The following is a 19837-nucleotide window of genomic DNA, read 5'->3' on the forward strand; positions in this document are numbered from 1 at the left end:
TATATACATACCATGGAGAGCCACAAAGGAAGACCTCTGGTCTCTGTCCTCACATGATCATGCCTGCATGTACACCTACTCACCCCAAGTATATGTACATGCACTCACACAAACGCCCATACATAAGATAATGAAGATACTGTAGATGGAAGTGTGTCTCACAGCTGCTCTCAACTAAACACTCAGAGGCTTCAATTAATTGTAAATGCTTGGCCAATTGCTCAGACTTATTTTTAACTAGCTCTTACATTTTAAGATAAGTCATATTTCTTATTTTCCCTCTATGACATGGCAGTACCTTTATTAGCATGGCACATTCATTTCCTGCTCCCTCTGTATCTCCACCAGTAAGTCCAAAGGGAGTGTTAGCACTCCCGAGACACTGCCAGGAAAGCCATGTGGACATAGAGTGAGAAGAGACACTTCCAAGACTGCAGAAAAACAGTGCCAAAAATCAAGGTGGATGATTTCTTACAAATGCTATTTCAAGTTGACCTCTAGCCTCCACAGACACATTCTCCCCTCCCTCTCTTTCACGCACAAACATACATACACACATTCAATCACACACACACACACACACACACACACACACACACACACACACGCTCAAGAACAGACATATGCCCTGAGAGAGAGAAAAAGAGCAAGGATATCATGACATAAAATACTGTACCATAATCTGTAAGAAGGAAGCCAGGAAGAGACATTTCTCTGTGCTTTGTCAGAGTCTGAAATGCAGCCTCCTCCCCTGCTACCCCCAGCAGCTTGCTCCGAGGACTCTGGTAGTTTTCCTCTTATGCTCTTCTTAACGTTAAGTTAGAACTCCGGTGTTGCTTTTAGAGCTTTTGTGTTTCCTTTAATAATTTAAAACTCAGTATGAAAGTCAAATTTAAGAATCCTTCACTGATAGCTAATTCAGTGCACAAGACCTAGGCTGGCAGCCGTTGGGTTCTTCATAAACCCTCTATAGAAAGGCTTCTGCACTGAGAGGGATTCCAACAGCTGGCTGAGACGTGGGAGCGCAAGGGGACACAGGGAGACCATTCGTCCTAGGTATATAACGCCAGGCAGCTTCTTTATAGCTATAGACTGGTTTAACCTAAAGTTAACCCTTCAGTTGCCCTCCATCTGGGGCTGCTTGCATGAGCGTTCTGTGCAAAATGAGGCCACAGCTTTCCTGAGGAAAGGGTCAGGCTATGGTGGGTTTCCAATTCTGAGGTTGAAACCTGCAGTTGTTTGGAAAACAGCTGTTCCTTCCTGTCCATTTCATTTCTCAGTTCCACCTAAAGGAACCACTGGTTCTCCCCACTTATGATTGGAAGACGACAGACAACAGGAACATAGTAGGGAGCCATTTTGCATCCGTTTCAAAGCATTAGTTGAGCTTTGTGTACTGTCTGGATTTCATGGAGAAAGGCGAAACAGAGCAGAGTAAGAAATGGGTTCTTGCCCTCCATCCTCTCTCTCCTACTGATCCCCTTCCTAGAACTGTCAATAATCTCTACTTCCATCAGTTCACAGGCAACACTGCTGTGCATATTAAAACCATACCCATGCTTCCTGAGGTCCCAGGAGGTGCCCTCATGTGTCTCTCCATTTTCATTCCTTTATGCTCCATTGCACCAACCATCCTGGGTCTCCATCACATGGCTTTCTTTGAAAATTGCTGGTCTCGAGGGCACCTCCACTGATTAAAGACCTTTCTGTTCAGGCTCTGTCTCAGTTGGCACTTAGTCACCTGTAAATTGCTGCAGCCCAGCGTGGGTATAATGGAGCAGCCAGGCACAGGCTGGGTACTTGCCCTGGTAGTTTTTTGCACTGGAAATGGTGGGTACTTCCATCTGATCTAGGCTCCTGAGAAGCCCTGATTGGAAGAGAAAGACCTTAGGTTACAGTAGCCTTTCCCTATGCCCAGGCCCTCAACCAGTTCAGGGTACTGTCTCAGTTTCTTTTCTGTTACTGCAATAAAACACCATAGCAAAAGTAACTTAAAGGAGAAAGGGTTTATTTGGTTCATAGTTCCAGACTCCAGTCCTTCATGGCAGAGAAGTCACAGCAGCAGAGCTGGTCAAACGACATGCACAATCAATACCAGAGAGCAGTGAACTAAGGCATGCATGCTTGTGCTCAGAACATTTCCTCTTTCTCTATACAGTGAAGGATCCAAGCACAGGAAATGGGCAGCACCCACTTTTAGGCAGGGTCTTCTCAAACCAGTTAATGTAATCAAGACAATACCATACAGACATGCCTATAACAGACAATACCATACAGACATGCCTATAACAGACAATACCATGCAGACATGCCTATAACAGACAATACCACAGAGACATGCCTATAACACACAATACCATACAGACATGCTTATAACAAACAATACCATGCAGACATGCCTACAACAGACAATACCATACAGACATGCCTATAAGAGACAATACCATCCAGACATGCTTATAAGCCAACTTCATGTCTGTCCCTCTTTAAGATGCCTTCCTGGTGATTCTCAACTATATCAAGCTCTCAATTAAAATGGCCATCATACAATCATTTAGGAGAAAGCATCTGTCCTGTTTCTGACCTATTGAGACCCAGAACTCAGAGTCCAGTGATTTCCCAAGACTGGTTTTATACCCAACTCTTCATTGAGGTCTTCATTCCTTTTTGAAACCATACATTATTGTCCAGGGGACTATAGGCTATGGTGTGGCAAAAGGTTCATAAGCCATTCCTTTGCCCAGCCATTTTCCAAAATGTTTATTCTCATTATTTCTACAGTGATAAAATGGGAGGTCCAGGGTTACCGGTGCTAAGCCTCTATTTCAGAGGCTGCTTCCACCTCTGAAGAGGCAAGTTCGGTGAAAACAGCAATAGCTTACCTGTAAAAGATGTTAAAGCTCTGCCAGAGTTTGAGTTCTTCTGACCAAGCCACTCCATCTCAGCCTTCTCAATTATGCCCTTCTCTTGCAGACCTGAGAGTGTCTGCCTCCATTTCAGGCCCAGCCTCCTTCTTCCTCCTTCCCTAACTCCCTCCCTCCCTCTCTGTTTGTCTGTCTCTCTTTCTCTCTCTCCCTTTCTCCTTCCTCTCCTCCCTCTCTCCCTTTTTCCTTCCTCCTCTTTCTCTGTGTGTACATGTATATACATACTTTTCAAGCAACAAGCAGGGTAGAAGTCAGCCTGAAATACCTATTAAAATCTTCTCAGAAGAAGTGTATTTTTGAGATATCTTTAATATTCTGACAAAACATTATTATTTCTGAATATCTAACAGCAACTTGAATAATTAAGATACCTCATTTTAAAGACCAACATTGTAGCTGTGGGGTCATGGGGTTTCCTTCTTGATCTATTAATACTGGGGAAGAATAAGAGCAGGATGGGCATAGTTCAAAGGAAGGCACTAAACAGAGATTTCGAAAAACCAGAAATTCTAAACATATGGGAAGCCATGCCCATTTGTAGAGGTGTGTTAAAGACTCCCCCCTCTGACTGTTGATTAACTGGACAGTTTTGGTCCTATACTTTATAGTCTACATTTAAATTCTATCACCAAGAGACAGCAGAAAATGCTGGTCTGGAAGAAGAGGAAAAGGAGCCCTGATACACTAATGATGGGGACATAGAATAATAGCAAAAAGACATCATTATGAAACTAAACATTATGAAACTAAACTAAAACACTAAAAATAGAACTATGATATTATCCAGTTAGACTACTCCTGGACATATGCCAAAGGAACCCCGAGTCAACCTAAGTCAGCACACCACAGAGATGCTTGCACATCCGTGTCTATGATGGTGTTTATAATAGCCAAGAAATAGATGTTATATGCCCACCAATAGATGTCAGCTATAGAAAATGTGAGCTATGTATATCTTACTATATATATAACATATATAGTATGTATATATAGTAAGATAGGTAGATAGATAGATAGATAGATAGATAGATAGATAGATAGATAGATAAACAGATAGATAGTTTTTGAGACAGGTTTCTCTCTGTAAAACCCTGGCTATCCTGAAACTCACTTTGTAGACCAGGCTAGCTTTGAGCTCACAGAGATCTGCCAAACTCTGCCACCTGAGTGCTGGGATTAAAGACCTGTGCCATTGACTGGTATAAATATATATTTCATTAACAACATGACTGGATTACCTAGGAGATGGGGAAGTGTGTGTGTGTGTGTATGTGCATGTGTGTGTGCATATGTGTGTATATATGTGCATGTGTGTAAAGGACATTTTCAGATCAACTGAAGAAAAGATTCATCCCGAATAAAGGCAAAACCATCTCATTGACTATAACCTCTGGTAGAATAACAGGAAGGAGGAGGCAACTGACAGAACACTGGCAGGCATTCTTCTATGCTTGCTTCCTGGTCTGCCATGAGGGTCTGTGTATATGCAACACCAAACACACACACACACACACACACACACATACACACACACACACACCACAGACACACCATGATGAGTTGAATTTGCTGAAACTGCGAGCCAAAGTGAATGATTCTACTCTTCAGTTGTTTCGGCAGGTATTTTGATCACCACCATGAAAAAGCGACAAGCAAGTATGTAGTAAAACTTTATTTAGCCATAAAGAGCAACAAAAGTTTTTCATTCAGGAAAACGGTGAACATGTGATGATCATTTTAAAGAAGGCAATCCAGTACCAGAAAGACAAATGCCAGTTGCTTTCTCTCATATGTAGAACATAGATTTAAGATATAGGGCATGGAAGTAGAAAGGAACTAAAGAGGGAAAGAAAGGAAACTTCAGAGAATGAGGGAAGGCAAGAAACAAGGTGAATAGAAATGAAGCCTAATGATATATATGATAATTAAAAATGCTTCCTTCCTTCCTTCCTTCCTTCCTTCCTTCCTTCCTTCCTTCCTTCCTTCCTTCCTCCCTTCCTGTTTATGAGACAAGGTAGCACTATGTAGCCACGGCTGGTTTGGAACTCTGTGGAAGCCAGGGTGGCCTCAAACTCAGAGACACACATCTGCCCTTAGCGTTAGGATGATAGGTAAGCACCACCACACCTGCCAGATATTTTCTTTTTAAAGAGAGCTTTCCCCTGGCAGTGAGAGCACAGGCCTTTAATCCCAGGATTCAGGAGGCAGGGGCAGATGGATTTCTGTAAACTTGAGGCCATCTTGGTCTACAGAGCAAGTGCCAGGACAGATTTCAAAGCTATATCGAGAAACCTTGCCTCAAAAACAAAACAAAATAATAGTGTAATAACAGCTTTCCTTTAAGGCTATTAGATTGATTACTTTGATAACTTATAGACAGAACAGTCTTTAGCCATAAGGCAGAGATTTATATTGCTTAAACGCTGTTCTGAAGCATGACTGTGTTTCTGGTGCATTTATCCAATAGAAGGAAGGAGCCCAGTGATCTTCACTCCTCTGGGGCAGGGTCTACAAACACAGAAGTTGGCCCAGTTCCTGGCACAGCAAAGGCCTGTGAAAAAAAATGGAAATGTCAGAGTCAAGTTCAAGACCTGGCCTTGCCTCCAGTTTGTTGTGTGACTTCGTCTCTTGGCGGCTCACTTCCATCTATGAAGGAACTGTTACAGCCATTCCCCTTCCTGGTGTCTGTGCTTCCATTGTTCCCATTGGAAACCACTGGAAACCAGACAACGCCTCTGGAGCACTAGGGTTTTGTTTTGCTGTATTTGTTGAGACAGGGACGCCACTCCTCATCCTCCTGTCTATGTCTTTCTCAGTGAGTCCTTCTGCTTGGTAAACAAATGAAATTGTCATGGCAATGTAACGAAGGTCACCTCTGCCATCACCACAGAAAACTACATGAGAGACTATATGATTGTGCAACTGTGGCATTATTAAGAATGCAGTAGCACCACAAAGCATTCATAACTTGTCATAATATCTTGAGAACACTACAAAATATGAGCAATTTAATCCAAGGAGTATGACTTGACCTTGGCCGTAGAGTTTCAACTTGGGCTTCTCTAAATGACAAAAAGAGAAGAGTAAGCTTAGGGCATCTGTGATGACTTTAAAAAGCCTCAAAGACCATGCAGGGAATTGTATGGTAACTGGCTGTGTGTAGTAAGTTGAAAAACCTGGTCAACTGATATGTGCCATTCCCTGAAGGGCAAAATAATAGGGATTAAAAAGTAGAATCGGGGGAAAAGAGGAGCTGCGACTGCCATCTTAAAATCAAACAAGATGTATGTAATTCCTGCACACTGGGGAGTCCACCTGAGTTGGATGAATAAGAGAGATGGGGAGAAGCAATGCATGCTTGGTCTCTTTACTCCCCAGAAAAGACCCTCCAACCCTCTATCCTGAAACAGGCCACCCCATGCCACTGTTCCCCTCCCCGCTCTCCTTTCTCGATTGAGTGAGCACACAATTGGATTAGACCTCGCCATTAGAGGAATCGGTCCCTCGAGAGCAGCTCTGAAATCAGTGGAGCAGAAAAGTGAGAAAAAGCATTTTCCGCTTTGTGGATGCTTCTGAAACTATGCACAGACTGAGAGCCGGGCCTGCTGAGCCCGGGACACCGGGTATGAGTTTCACATTAGATCAAAGGATAACAAATGCGTGGATAGACATTTTTATTTTATGTCTCGACAATCCATCCTCCCATCCCGCCATCAGGCTCCATAGACCCAAACATCCATTCCGAGAGTGCCTGTCACCCTTGCTCACTCACTGAAGGAGGCCAGGCCAGACTCCACCATTTGTTCTCCTGGTCACCTCTCTCCCTTGTCTGTTCATCTTGATGTTTTTCTCCCTTGCCATTGATTTTACAGAGAAGGTCTTTTTTTTTATTATTTAATTTGTCCCTCATAAGTGGTATTGACATAATGGTGTTTCCACTCTTCCTTACATTGTACAGTAAACACAGTGTCTGGGATATTTCATTTTGACCCATGAATAAAAGCCTGGTAAGGGTGTTAGATAGCAACCCAGACGTCTGGGAAGAATCCTCTGTCCTTAAGAGTGTTCCCAGATGCTGGGGACATTTGTTTAAAGTCGTGCTTAAATGACTCGCTTCCCTTTACCAGTCTGGGAGGCAAAGAACACATCAAACAAATATCCATGAGGCAGAAAAGCATTCTGAAATCAGCTGGTGAGCTTTGTGTAAAAGTCAAGCAGCAGCTATGCTATTTATTATATTAGTAACAACCATCAGCACAGATGCATTCCCCCATGATACTCACAAAGATAAAAAATAAGGTATTTAGGAAATATGTGCACATTACTTTAAGAGAACATTTTTATTTAATATCTAACACTGCTGTGGGTGGCCACACCAAGCTATAATTATTAATATTAAGACACACACATACACACACACACTTGAATTAATGGAATCCTAAAACAAAATCAAATCAATTATACATCTGTGTTCAAAGGGTTTCAACAAACATCTTATTTTTATATGGTTTAATGTCAGCAATTTTATTGAGTAAAAACCTGACCGTAGTAAATTTTATTGAAATAGTGAAATTGTGCCTCTGATGTTAACTATACGTTTTGTTTTGGCTTTGCCTTTCATTCTTTCTCAAAAAGTAACTTGAGGATGATATATTACCCCCAGTAAGCCTCTTTCTTTCTTAATTCAAACTTTTCCTCCTGCTTCTAAGTGTAGCGAGGATCTAGACATCAGCCTATCAGAGTCTGCCTCCTTTCCTCCTTTGGTACTGGCAAATGCAGATCAGTTAGCAACAAACACAGCTCCCTTCATCTTCTGTCTGAATCCCTAGACCTCCAGCATGCCTCTGGCAGAGCACTGTGGGTAAAGATGCTCAAAATGACTTTGAGGTTGATTAAAGTGCCCAACTGGTCATGATAAGGGAAACATATCCATTCACACCATGAAATTTGGGATGAATCTATGTGCCCCCCCCGCAAGAAAAATAGCATTTTTTTAAATGCATATACTAATGTTAGTCTCTCATTTAAAATCTCTTTAAAATCTCATATTTTTTTTCTTACTTAGGTCTGTGACTGTGTTTGTCCATTATTTATCATTGACAACTGGCCAACTAAGAAACAGAAAACATGAGCTCCATGTTCAGGGAGTAAGGGCTTGTGAGGAAACATTGAACCACAGTTATTGGCACTTTGGGAAGTACTCAGCTTCCTCAAAACTGACATACTCCATTTCAGCACATTTTCCTCATTTCTTGAATAAATAAAATGATGGTTTGCCTTTTAGAGTCCAAATAATTCCACATTTTGAGAAGATTTTTAATGGTTTTATTCAACAACCATTATTTTATTGAATATTTATCAGAACTTTACTATTTGACCAAGATCCCTAAAATCTATTTTGATTTCTCTGGAAATAGAAGAGTGTTTAAAATACTGAAAGAGTCTTGTCTAAGTAGTACTCATATCTTATTACTCAATCACTAATTTTAGAGAAAAAAAAACAATATTATGGATGTTTGTCTGAACCACTTTGTTATAAACTAAATTACAACACTCTAAATTCATGTGCCGAAGTCCTAATACCCCGGACTCAGAATCAGATTCTGTTTAGAGATAAGACCTTTGTTGAAGTAACTTTTATACAACTAGAGTGACCCCAGTCTAATGTGACTAGTGTTCTCTCAGGAAGAGGAAAGGAAGACAGGATACACAGACAGTGAATACAGAGGAAAAGCAGGCATTCGCCAGTCTAGAAGAAAGGGCTCAGGGTGAACCAGCTCTGCCAACACTTGATACTGGATTTCTGGTTTCTGAAACTATAATGAGACACACTCCTGTCAAGCTACTCTGGTTGAAGTACTTTGATGACTGAGATTTTCTGTCCCACCAGGTCCCACAGCTATTTATCCCCAAAGAAATCATACAGAGGTCTACATTGGTTATAAACTGATTGGCCCATTATTAGCTGAGGTTTCTTATTAACTAATTCCTATAACCTACATTAGCCCATAATTCTTGTCTGAGTTAGCCATGGTACCCCTTTTTTGGCGAGGCAGTCACATCTTGCTTCCTCTGAGGCTGGGTCACCACTACAGAATGAGCTTTCCTCTTCCCAGAACTCTCCCATTCTCATTGCCCCGCCTCTATTTCCTGCCTGGTTGTCCCGCCTATGCTTCCTGCTGGGCTACTGGCCAATCAGCATTTTATTAAAATACAATTGACAGGGGTACAAACCATTGTCCCACAGCAGTACTTTCTGGTGGCTCCAGCAAACTATTGCACACCACTGTTTTCAGCAGACACAGCAGGGCACAGCAGCAGAGACTACTGACTAGCTGGTGTCTGACAGGTGTGATCAATCAGCTGCTAGTACACAGCCGGGGACTAGCCAGTGCAGCTGAAGCCATGACTGTCCATCTGTCCATGTCTGATCTGACACATGCCAAACTCCAAGGCCCTTGTGGCTGCATTGTCTTCTCAGTCAGGGCAGGAAGAGGAGAAGGCACCAGAAGGGTAGGAAGCAAGAAATATTTACCTGCCTTCATTCTTAACCTGAAATTTCAAAGTTCTGACTTTTGGACATTGCTTTTCCATTTATATTCACTTCACTTCTACTGTTCTTGGATTTTTTTTTCTTAAAAATCTTTCTTTGTATAAATTTGACTCATCAACTAAATTCATAGGTTTTCCAAGAAGTCGGTAAAGCATTCTGAGTCTGTTTGTATTTAATCCACTATATACATATAATGTATGTTATGATTGTTCATCACTTTAAGAAACAAGCCACACCCACTTCCTGCAGCCCCTCCCTCCATCACCACTTGACTCTCTCTGTTCCTTTTCCCCTCCCCCCTCCTTTCTCTCTCACTCTGTCCTCTTCTTTCTGTTCCCTTTCTCTCTCTCCTCTCCTCTCTTTCCCCCTTCTCCCCTATTTCCTTCCCATTCCATAATTCAACTAATAAATATCCAATTCTATTCTGTACAATGTGCCTGGCCGTGTGCCTCCCACATGCCGCACCGCTCACCACCGGGAACCTGCACCTTTGCTGAAAACTTGCTCTTTTCGGGAACTCACTGTCTGTGGGACCCACCCGCCACCACATGGTTGGGGCCAGCCACCTTGGTTTGTGGGACTCCGCAGCAAGCTGTATTGGGACTCACAGCAAAAATCATAACAATGTATATGTATGTTTTACCTAAACCAAGCATAGCTCACAGTTTGGAGTCATTCATGTTTGAGAGCTTTCTTTCACTTAAGTCTCTCAAGTATTTATGGCTTATTGGCATCTTCTACACCCTTTTCATCCTAGATCAAATCTTAATTTCTTGAGCATTAATGGTCCTTTTCATAATATTTTTTAAATAAAACTCTTCAAAAAAAAAAAGGCCAAGTTAAGTCTTACTAGGCAGCTAAGGAACTCATCAGGGAAGATCCCCCCAACAAGATGGCAGACAGCCATGACTATCTAAGGTAGACTAGATAACCGGGCCTGGAGCCCATCACTCCTGGATGTAAATGTGGCTGTTCAACACGTGAAGTGGTACCTAAGGCCACATTTACAAAAGAGACCAATTACTGTAAAGCATCTTTAGCTTCCCCAAACACCTAGAAATCTGAATGTGAAACAATTTAAAGCTATTAGCATAGCACAGTCTCTTCAGTGTTTCAAACAGTGCTAATATCCCAGTTGGGGTGGGAATTTGGCTGCGGAATTATCACCTCCTCAATTAGCATATTATGTGAATATTCTGATCCAGCAAAGCATTTAAATCTACCCATAAAGTTTTCCCCACCCTGAGCTCATTTGAGCAGGACAAGTTCCTAGGTGATTTGGTTGTTGGCTGTTCTGTCAGTCATCTGTGAAGTGCAAACTTAAGACACGTTTGCTTTGCTCTGCTTCCTTGGTGGAAGAGCATTGACCACTGCACAAGGCTTACATGTAAATTCATACGTCTACCACAGATAGGGCACTTTTGAAAGGAAGCTGGCGTCAGGGACTCCATTCTGCCTCCTAGGTACCACCTTGTGCTATGGTGATGACTTGTGGGCTTGATGGGAGGTCTGGTGGCATTGCAGACTTCCTAAAGTACCAGAAGAAAGTTACTTGCCAGGAAGGAATATTCTGAGAACTGTATAAACTAGACTCCGCCTAGAAGAATCTTTCAGTGTGACAATTATCTTATGTGATTATCTTACATTTCCCCCTTTCTTACTGGTGAAGAAAACCGGACCTGCTGGCTCCCTGGATGTTTAAGTTTTGAAGCATTATAACATGACCATGAGTACAAAGGGAGGAAGGAGCATCATGGTCCCTGTCTCCAAGTGTTCCATGTTGAGTTCCTTAGACTGAATGTGTAATGCCAAGTTGTCAGTCATTGTCTTTCAGCACTTTGTACTGTGTCCTTCTGGCTTCTCAACGGCATTACTTTCTGAATTATCAACGTGTCTTCAATACACTTATGATATTGCCTTTATTTGCCTTTGTGTTTTTAATGTGCATAGATTTACTGGCTCCGAGGTTTGTAGCAGGAACAGGGCTGGAGAGATGGTTCCTGGAAATCTCTGGAAGGTGAGGCTGGTTGGGGTGGACTTTCACTGTCTGGACTTCTTCCTTCTCAGGCACTGTGGTTTTCTTTACCCACATAGAAAGACTGGCACCTGTCACTAGGTGTTTAAATGGGCATCCATAGGTTAGCCTGGTGTGCTGACTGGCCTCACGACAGAGTCTCTACCTTATACTATTTAGAACTCTTCTGAGAACATTTGACAGAACCAGGTAACCTCTAAGCCTAGGAATTGGGTTTTTCTAAGAGGGGGAGACCGATTGAGCTACAAGCCCCATACCCATCAGATAGCAAGCTGAGGGTCAAGGTCCCCATGTTCACATTATCCTCACATGTCAGCTCAGGAGACATTGAGGGCAACATAATTGCTGTTTCCCCTTTGTTGCTTCAGAGATTGAAGACGTGGGTCTAGACTCTCAGATCCTCCGATGGGTGAGAGAATACATCCCCCAGTCATGTGAGACATGAAGAATAATTCATCTTTTATAGATAAGGAAGAGGTTTTCCTGGTCCAGTCTACATAGCTGGAGTTGGTCCGACCTATACAGCAAGAGACATAAGCAGCAGAATTCTGGCAAGTCTTGTTTCTCCATCCTTATCTTACAAAGCGGCATACAATTTACTCTGATGGAGTCCATATCCCATTCAAGAGAAAAGGTACTATTTGAGCCTGGGGACACCCTGTCATATAACTATATTGTAAATTTAACACATTTCACTCAAGCATTTGATTCTCCATAATCATCTGATTTTTGAATATTACTTTATATTAAACACATTTTAGATTTTTATTAAACTTTGCTTTGCGTTATTTGCTTTAGGCTTAACTTTGACAACATATAGAAGACTACATAAAGAGAAATATAAATTGGTGTCTGCACCCAATCTGGTCTCTTTCAATGAATTATATCTATATTGAGTATGACTAAAATTCTAGGCACATTATTAAGTTATCTAATCATTTATAAAGTGACTGATCATTAGTTTTTATGCCTTAATTACCTTTGTCTTAACAGTTTACAGCCAGTTAGTAGCTTTCATAAAATTAGGATTTTTATAAATTAAGTTAATTTATCCCTGTTAAGATTTTTGAGCCTTAAAAATTACATTTTTTAAACATAAGCTCTTTTAGTACTAAAATAAACTTTAAACCATAAATACATTCCCTGGAGAAACTGGGAACCTCATTTTTATGATCCTTTTTATAGTGTACTTTTACAAGATCTAAATTAATTTAACAGATCTTTTATATTAAGTAGCTCATTTTATCACAAAGAGTATAATTACAGAAGAGAATAGTAATGTTCACTTTCATAAGGAGACACAGGAATAAAAAGGTGTACAATTAATCTTTACTACAGTTTTGATATGACTCAGTTTTTCTAAGTGGTTAAAACTTAACTAAGTTAGCAAAGATGTAAGTAATTAGATATACATCTTTCAGTCAGTTTTTGTCACCATGAGATCTTTATAACCCTTGCTCCTTAAACTACACCATCCTTATGCCAAGCCCCCATGAATAATGTATAGCTAACTCACTCTGGCCTTCTGCATCTTAGCTTTAAGCTTTTGTGGTTTTGTCTTGATCTGTTACCTTGATCTGTTTGTAGCAAACAAAATCCATCTTTATCCAAAATATGTTATTTTCTTTTTACCACGTTTTACCAAAGATATCTTTGTACTTTACATCCTTATTAACATTTTTCTCTTATACCTACATAGTGTTTCTTTTTGCTTCATTTCCCTAAACAAGAGTTGAACCTAGATTGCATATGGAGTGCACGGTAGCAAATGACTTCCCTGTCCACACTGAGAGTCCCTGTACTCAGCTTCTTAAGCATCAACCTCTTCTGTTGCAAGTGTTAAGTAGACTTTTTCTGATTGGAATTTTACAGTTTTTTAACACCCCCCCCCCAAATCTTACAGATCCTGAGAGGAAATGCTACATTTCAGGAAAGCTTCAGAGATATTGATAACTGACCTTCGCCAGCAGGTAGGACTTCAGTGATAGGTTCCTGAGACAGAGGGACCACAGAATGAGAAAATAAAGAAAATAGAAAAGCCGGGGTCAGGAGGTCTTGTACAAGCCAATGGATCATGCCAAGCAAGCTTGAGAAGAACAACTTCTTATATAAGGTTTACAGGAGGAAAGTTGGCCAAGGTCAGCAACAACTATTACACAACGAGACAATGGGTCAGCAGGAAACTAATCAGGTAATATTGTACAAAGGAAACACAGAATATGTCTAGTAGATCATACACCAAGCACACAATGATCTTGGCACTGATGACTCTTTATGATAGAAGAGTTGAGTCCCAGGATCCGAAGTCCCGAAAAGCCCTGGTTCCAGGCCCCAGTGGCCTTGCCAGGCAATTGTTTTGGTTATATATTCCACAGTTATCTTGGTTATACCTCTGGCCATAGTCAGAGCTGTGGGCAACCCCAAATACAAGACAGATGTAGTTATGGCGGTACTGAAACAGTGCCTGAGCAAACACAAAGTGGAGTCAGGGTAAGATCCAGACAGAATGGCGTTACCACCAACACCCTAATTTCAGGGATTAAGTTTAAATATCTTAAAATTATTTGGACACCATTAACTCAAAGAAGGTGTAGATTAAAATAACCGTTAAGGAACTTTAAAGGCAATAATAACCTTCTGGCTAGGAGGGGACAGTAGGAAGGAGGGAATAACAAAAGCCCCAGCATCCTAGAGAAAATACGGAAGGATAAATGAAGCCATCAACAAAGCCAACCCCTCTGTTCTGGAAACGCTTCATCCAGACGTAGACTGCTGATTACCGTGTGCAGATGCCAAGCTCAGTACCTGCTTGAACACTGTGCTTTTGTCATTGTTACCACCGCATACTTGTTTCTGGCAGAAACTGCCAACATTAAGCTTCCAGTGTCTGATTAGGAACCCCACCTCTATTCAAAACGGCTGACATGACGCTCACCCACGCAAGATCCTCAGTTTCCCCACTGGAGCTATGTTTCAGAAAGCATCGACTTGGATGCATGAGTACAACCACTTGCCCTCCCCTGCAAGGAGCTCATATTCATGAGCACACAGTTAGAAGCCAAAGCACCGGGCCTCTGCCACTGTTTTCATCTTGATCCTGAGCCGTGCTGTGCACACCCTTCCATTAGCTCCTCTTCCCGCTGCCATTTAGCTGAGGATACGGTTACATCCATCTGCATCTGCAGAAGCAATTTAATTGTCCAGAATGAAAAGTAACAGAGCTCACCCAAAACCGAGATTGCGAGGCTGGAAGCTTGCTGCTTCTTAATGCCGGCAATTAGGTAAAAAGAAGAAAATTTGTGTTCCTAACTCGGAAATATTCTGAAGCAATCATTTACTTAATATTTTGCTAAATTACCCAGGATTGCAGTTTTGATTAGGAAAGCAAAAGAGAAGCCTGCAGGTGGCCTGTAAAGCTAATTTCGAAGCTAGCTTTGCTACGCTCAGGCAGTGGTCTCAGAGACTATTAACAGTGCTGCAAACCATAGTGCCCTCAAGCTGTTCACCTGCCACCAAATTTAATTTATTTTATATCTCACCTAATAGACTGAGTCTCGTGCATTAGGTAAATATGATGTGGGAATGTTGTCTTGTTTTTATAAGGAGGAAAACACCAAAGACAGGAGATTTATTCTCACAAAAGACATTGCTACTACAAGTGAGTTCAAGCTTGGGCCATGCAGTGCCTCATTCATTATGAATTTTAGCTTACGGGATATGATTAATCATTGAAAGATCAAATGCGCTGCCGGAGAATACATAAAAACAAACAAATAAACAAAAAAATAGATGAAACTGGAATTTTCAGGATGATAAATTGAGCAGTTGAACTTCATGGGGTCATCCCTTGGTTGCCTGACATTCACCGATTGGAAATACTTTTAATCTAAAGACCCTGCTTACGTGTCTGCAATAGCCAGTGAGGTTGGCAAGGGAAAGAGATCCCGAACTGGATAATTCTGAAAAATGTTTCCTGTTAGTGGTGACAGAGATAGGGCTAGGAGCAGTAAGCAACCTTTGAAAATAAAAATAAGACGTAAGAGAATCAAATACGACATTACAATAGAGAGGAAATTGAATTCATCTGCCCTAGATAAGGGAGGCTTCATGATTCACAGGCACCATGGCCCTGCCTTGACATCAGAAACTGATGAGGCCACCCGGCTCTGGAAGACAAATTCAGCGTGCTCGGCATTGTTCTAACGCATTCTCAAACGTATAGTCCATACTTCACAGATGGCGGTGGAAGGGTATTTTTATCTTCAGACATCCGTAACAAGAAGGAACATAATTTGCACCGAGAGGAAAACCTGAAATAAGTTTTATATCTTTTCATCTTCTCTACTCATTTGGCAAAATTAGATCCTCAGGAGGGAGGGGGGAGCCAAAGGCTCTCAGGGCTTTTATAAGTCACCTTGGTAGGAGTGAGTTCATTCCGATTAATGAAACAGCTGGGAATGTGTTGTCCATAGGGCTGTGGGGAAGCAAGCCTCTAAATATGGGGGACATGACCAAAAACTTCAATGAACTTTCACTGGCTCATTTGGTTAATCTTGTCTGCCAAAGACTATTTTTTCGGTTCATCAAATTCTCTCACAGAAGCTGATTTTTTTTCTTCTGTTCGTCTCCTCCCTCTTTCCTCCCAGAATGTAAGTTCAGTGGTCTGAAAGGCCCGTCTCCACCCCTGCATTCCCACACTCCCATCTTCTGATACACGCTTGCGGTTTCTGTCACCTTTCCCTCCTTTATCCCCGACTTTGGCAAATAATCCAGTGTCACACATACCAGAGAGCATTTGGAGTGACAGCGATTTCCCCAGGACAAGGTTGTCTCAGGTCCTAACTTCGGGTGAAGCCCGGACTACAGCTGTGTTGGAGATTACCCTCAGAAGATGCAACCAATTACTGCACTGGAGGCCTTTTGAGAACGTGTTCTGTTTTGGAGGAAAGGTCTTCCCCAAATGACCTTGAGGCACCCCCCCCCCAGGACACAGAAGAGGGTCTGTTTTCTTTTTTTTCCCAATTACAGGCCAATGCCTCGCAGATGAGCTGGGCTTGCTTCACTGGGTTCGTGGCTCCAGCAAAGGGACTAGAGAAGTGGGTGCAGTTGAGGTGGGCAACTCAAAACAGGAAGATGCCAGGATGCTTGTCAATCTGCTGTATGCCAAGGTGCTTTGTTCTCCCATCCTAGGAGTTCAAGTCTCAATGGGGCAGTTTCCTGCAATGCTTGGTGGGAACTTTCAATACTTGAACCCCGAATTGTATAAGAGATGGACTCCATACTCAAGTAAACAGCCTCATGTTAAATGAGTTATAAATTTAAATTGTAGGTCCATCTCCAAGACATGAGAAGGCCCTTCCTTCTTCCTGTTCCAACAGTCATATCCCCAACACGTCGGTGCTGCCTCTCCTCTTAAACACTTTTCTTCCCACCGTTCACCCATTGCCAAGGGCCATTTCATTAATAATTATAATTCTAGCACTGACTGAACTCTTTATGAGATGTACAACATTCAGTACGTGATGTGTAGCCGTTAGAAACCACACACTCAGAAGGAACATCCCCTGCATGGTCTCATCCAGCTCTCAACAGACCTGCGACAGGTGATCTTAGCTTTAAAGACACACTCGCACTTACAGGCTCAGTGCAAGTTTTGCATCATCGTACAACTAATGGCAGAAAATCGTTGTAGATTCGAAGAAGCACTGGACTTCCTACTGTGTTGTTTCTTTGAGGATATTTTGATCCAAGCAAAGTGTGAGCTACACAGCCATATGCAAACACTGGCTTATCTTTTCCTGGGAAAAAAGGACTGATTGCAAACCCTGGTGACAGAAATTGTGTCCCTGGAAGAAGTTGATGGCCAAAATTGGCCAGCATACTTACCAAATGCAAACCAAAGTCTAAATCCTTGGCCATGACTATTTCGTGTGGTATTGTCATGCCGCTCTTCCAAACAGCACATTTATGCTCTGTGCCATTGCTGAGTCTTTTCTCTACCTGGGACAAGTGTATACTGCTTCCTCTGTCTGTTGACACTGCTCAGAATCCTGGATCCCACTTCTTAGAAAACATTTCCTGATTCTGCCTAGTTTATTTCTCAGCTTACTTCTACTTAAGTACCATGGTTTCATTTTCTGTAAAGATGTAGAAAAAATGTTATCTCTGGCACAAGACTCTAAAAAGGAAAATCTCTTTTTGTGGGAAAAATTGCCAGGGCTAGATGAGATTCCAAATACTGTGAAGGAAAGGGAGACCACCGGACATGAGATGATGAAAGAAATGTGTTGCTCTGCAGAAAAGAAGAGAGAAAGGATGAAGAGAGGGCAATGAAGGAAGAGATTAGGCAATACTCATGATACCCCATGGGTACCGAGGACTGTTGCTGCATTTTAGAAAGACAAAAAGAAATCCTAAATATGTAAATTTATATTCAGGAGTCTATACGGACCTAATTCTTGTATTCTACAAAAGAGAAGTAGAAAAAAAAAACAAGTGTTAATGTTGGAACCAGACCACAAAGGCATCAGCTCAAATATTCTTAGACACAGAATTAGAGATAGAAGGCCCTGTTGCCTAGATCTCTGTCCACAGGAAGATCCAACCTGACAACTAGGCTGCCTTCTGTCATGGGTTCTACTCTGGTTTGTCTTCATCATAATTAATTATTCATATGCCTTGCTCTCCCCTGAAATCATGCTGTCTTCTGGGACAAAGATCTAGGCTTCTGCATTACTCTATCACCTTATGCAGGGAAGACACGAAATACCTGCACATTAAAAAAAAAAATCAAGATCTGTTGTACAGACAGAACTATTAACAAGAACAGTCTCAGAACACTCAGGAACTCCATAAAGATTATTTCCAGGTGTGGTTTTCGGGATGTCAGCCAAAATATAAATAGAGGGGAAGATAAGGCAGTGTATAGTAAAAACCTAAAGCAGTACCTCAACACGGATCAACGTGGAATGTGAGGTCAACATACAGGACTCAGGGCCTGAGAACGCATCTCTCATTGGCCTCTTGGTCCTCAGACAACTCATCTATTACAGCAGGTATTATTTGATGAGAAGCAGCTGCCCTGTGTGATACATGAGGTTTAGTGGTTCCCACCCTGTGTTTTTCCCATTGTGTGTCTGCATTCCCAGCATCATAACATTGGCTGATTATGACACATACAGAAAAAAAAGTCTTCAAAAATTAATATCTCTGTAAAGTGAAAGGTTTCCTCATTTGAGGAATCTAGGCAGCAAGGCAAAAGCCTCATGGCTTACCTGGACCAAAACGGGATCCCTGCACTTAAGGAATTGAGTGATCATCAGAGAAAGTTCACCACAAGGCAAATGACTCACATTCATTTGCCTGTTGCTCCTCATGACCAACTCAACTTCTTTGTTTAAAAACAGTTCCATCTCTATTTCCATCCATTTGCCTGCAAACTTCAAGAAGTCCTTGTTTTTTACTGCTGAGTAGTACTCTAATATGTATATATTCCATACTTTTCTTCATCCATTCTTCAATTGAAGGGCATCTAGGTTGTTTCCAGGTTCTGGCTATTACAAACAATGCTGCTATAAACATAGTAGAGCATATACTTTTGTTGTATGATAAGGCCTCTCTTGGGTATATTCCCAAGAGTGGTATTGCTGGGTCCATGGGTAGGCTGATCCCGAATTTCCTGAGAAACCTCCACACTGCAGGCAAATGGATGGAAATAGAAAACACTATCCTGATTGAGGTAAGCCAGACCCAAAAAGAGGAACATGGGATGTACTCACTCATATTTGGTTTCTAGCCATAAATAAAGGACATTGAGCCTATAATTCAGGTTCTTAGAGAAGCTAAATAAGAAGGAGAACCCAAAGAAAAACATATAGGCTTCCTCCTGAATATTAACCTTCATCAGGCGATGAAAGGAGACAGAGACAGAGACCCACATTGGAGCACCGGACTGAAATCTCAAGGTCCAAATCAGGAGCACCAAGAGAGAGAGCACGAGCAAGGAACTCAGGACCGAGAGGGGTGCACCCACACACTGAGACAATGGGGATGTTCTATTGGGAACTCACCAAGGCCAGCTGGCCTGGGTCTGAAAAAGCCTCGGTTAAAACCGGTCTCGCTGAACATAGCAGACAATGAGGACTACTGAGACCTCAAGAACAATGGCAATAGGTTTTTGATCCTACTGCACCTATTGGTTTTGTGGGAGCCTAGGCAGTTTGGATGCTCACCTTACTAGACCTGGATGGAGGTGGGTGGTCCTTGGACTTCCCACAGGGCAGGGAACCCTGATTGCTCTTTGGGCTGACGAGGGAGGGGGACTTG

General features: G+C 41.9%; 1 long non-coding RNA gene across 1 annotated transcript in view; it reads right to left on the reverse strand.

Annotated features, from left to right (window-relative positions):
* LOC126503681 (uncharacterized) overlaps positions 1 to 19837 on the reverse strand; it is a 343758-nt gene extending 323921 nt beyond the window's left edge. Inside the window, exon 1 of the long non-coding RNA XR_007592361.1 lies at positions 19744 to 19837. This is a non-coding gene — a long non-coding RNA (uncharacterized lncRNA). The remainder of the gene's footprint in view (positions 1 to 19743) is intronic.

The sequence above is a fragment of the Alexandromys fortis genome, unplaced genomic scaffold (assembly GCF_014885135.2).
Source record: "Alexandromys fortis isolate MF-2015 unplaced genomic scaffold, M_Fortis_MF-2015_v1.1 scaffold_2_26212498_36691700, whole genome shotgun sequence".
In the NCBI taxonomy this organism is placed as follows: domain Eukaryota; kingdom Metazoa; phylum Chordata; class Mammalia; order Rodentia; family Cricetidae; genus Alexandromys; species Alexandromys fortis.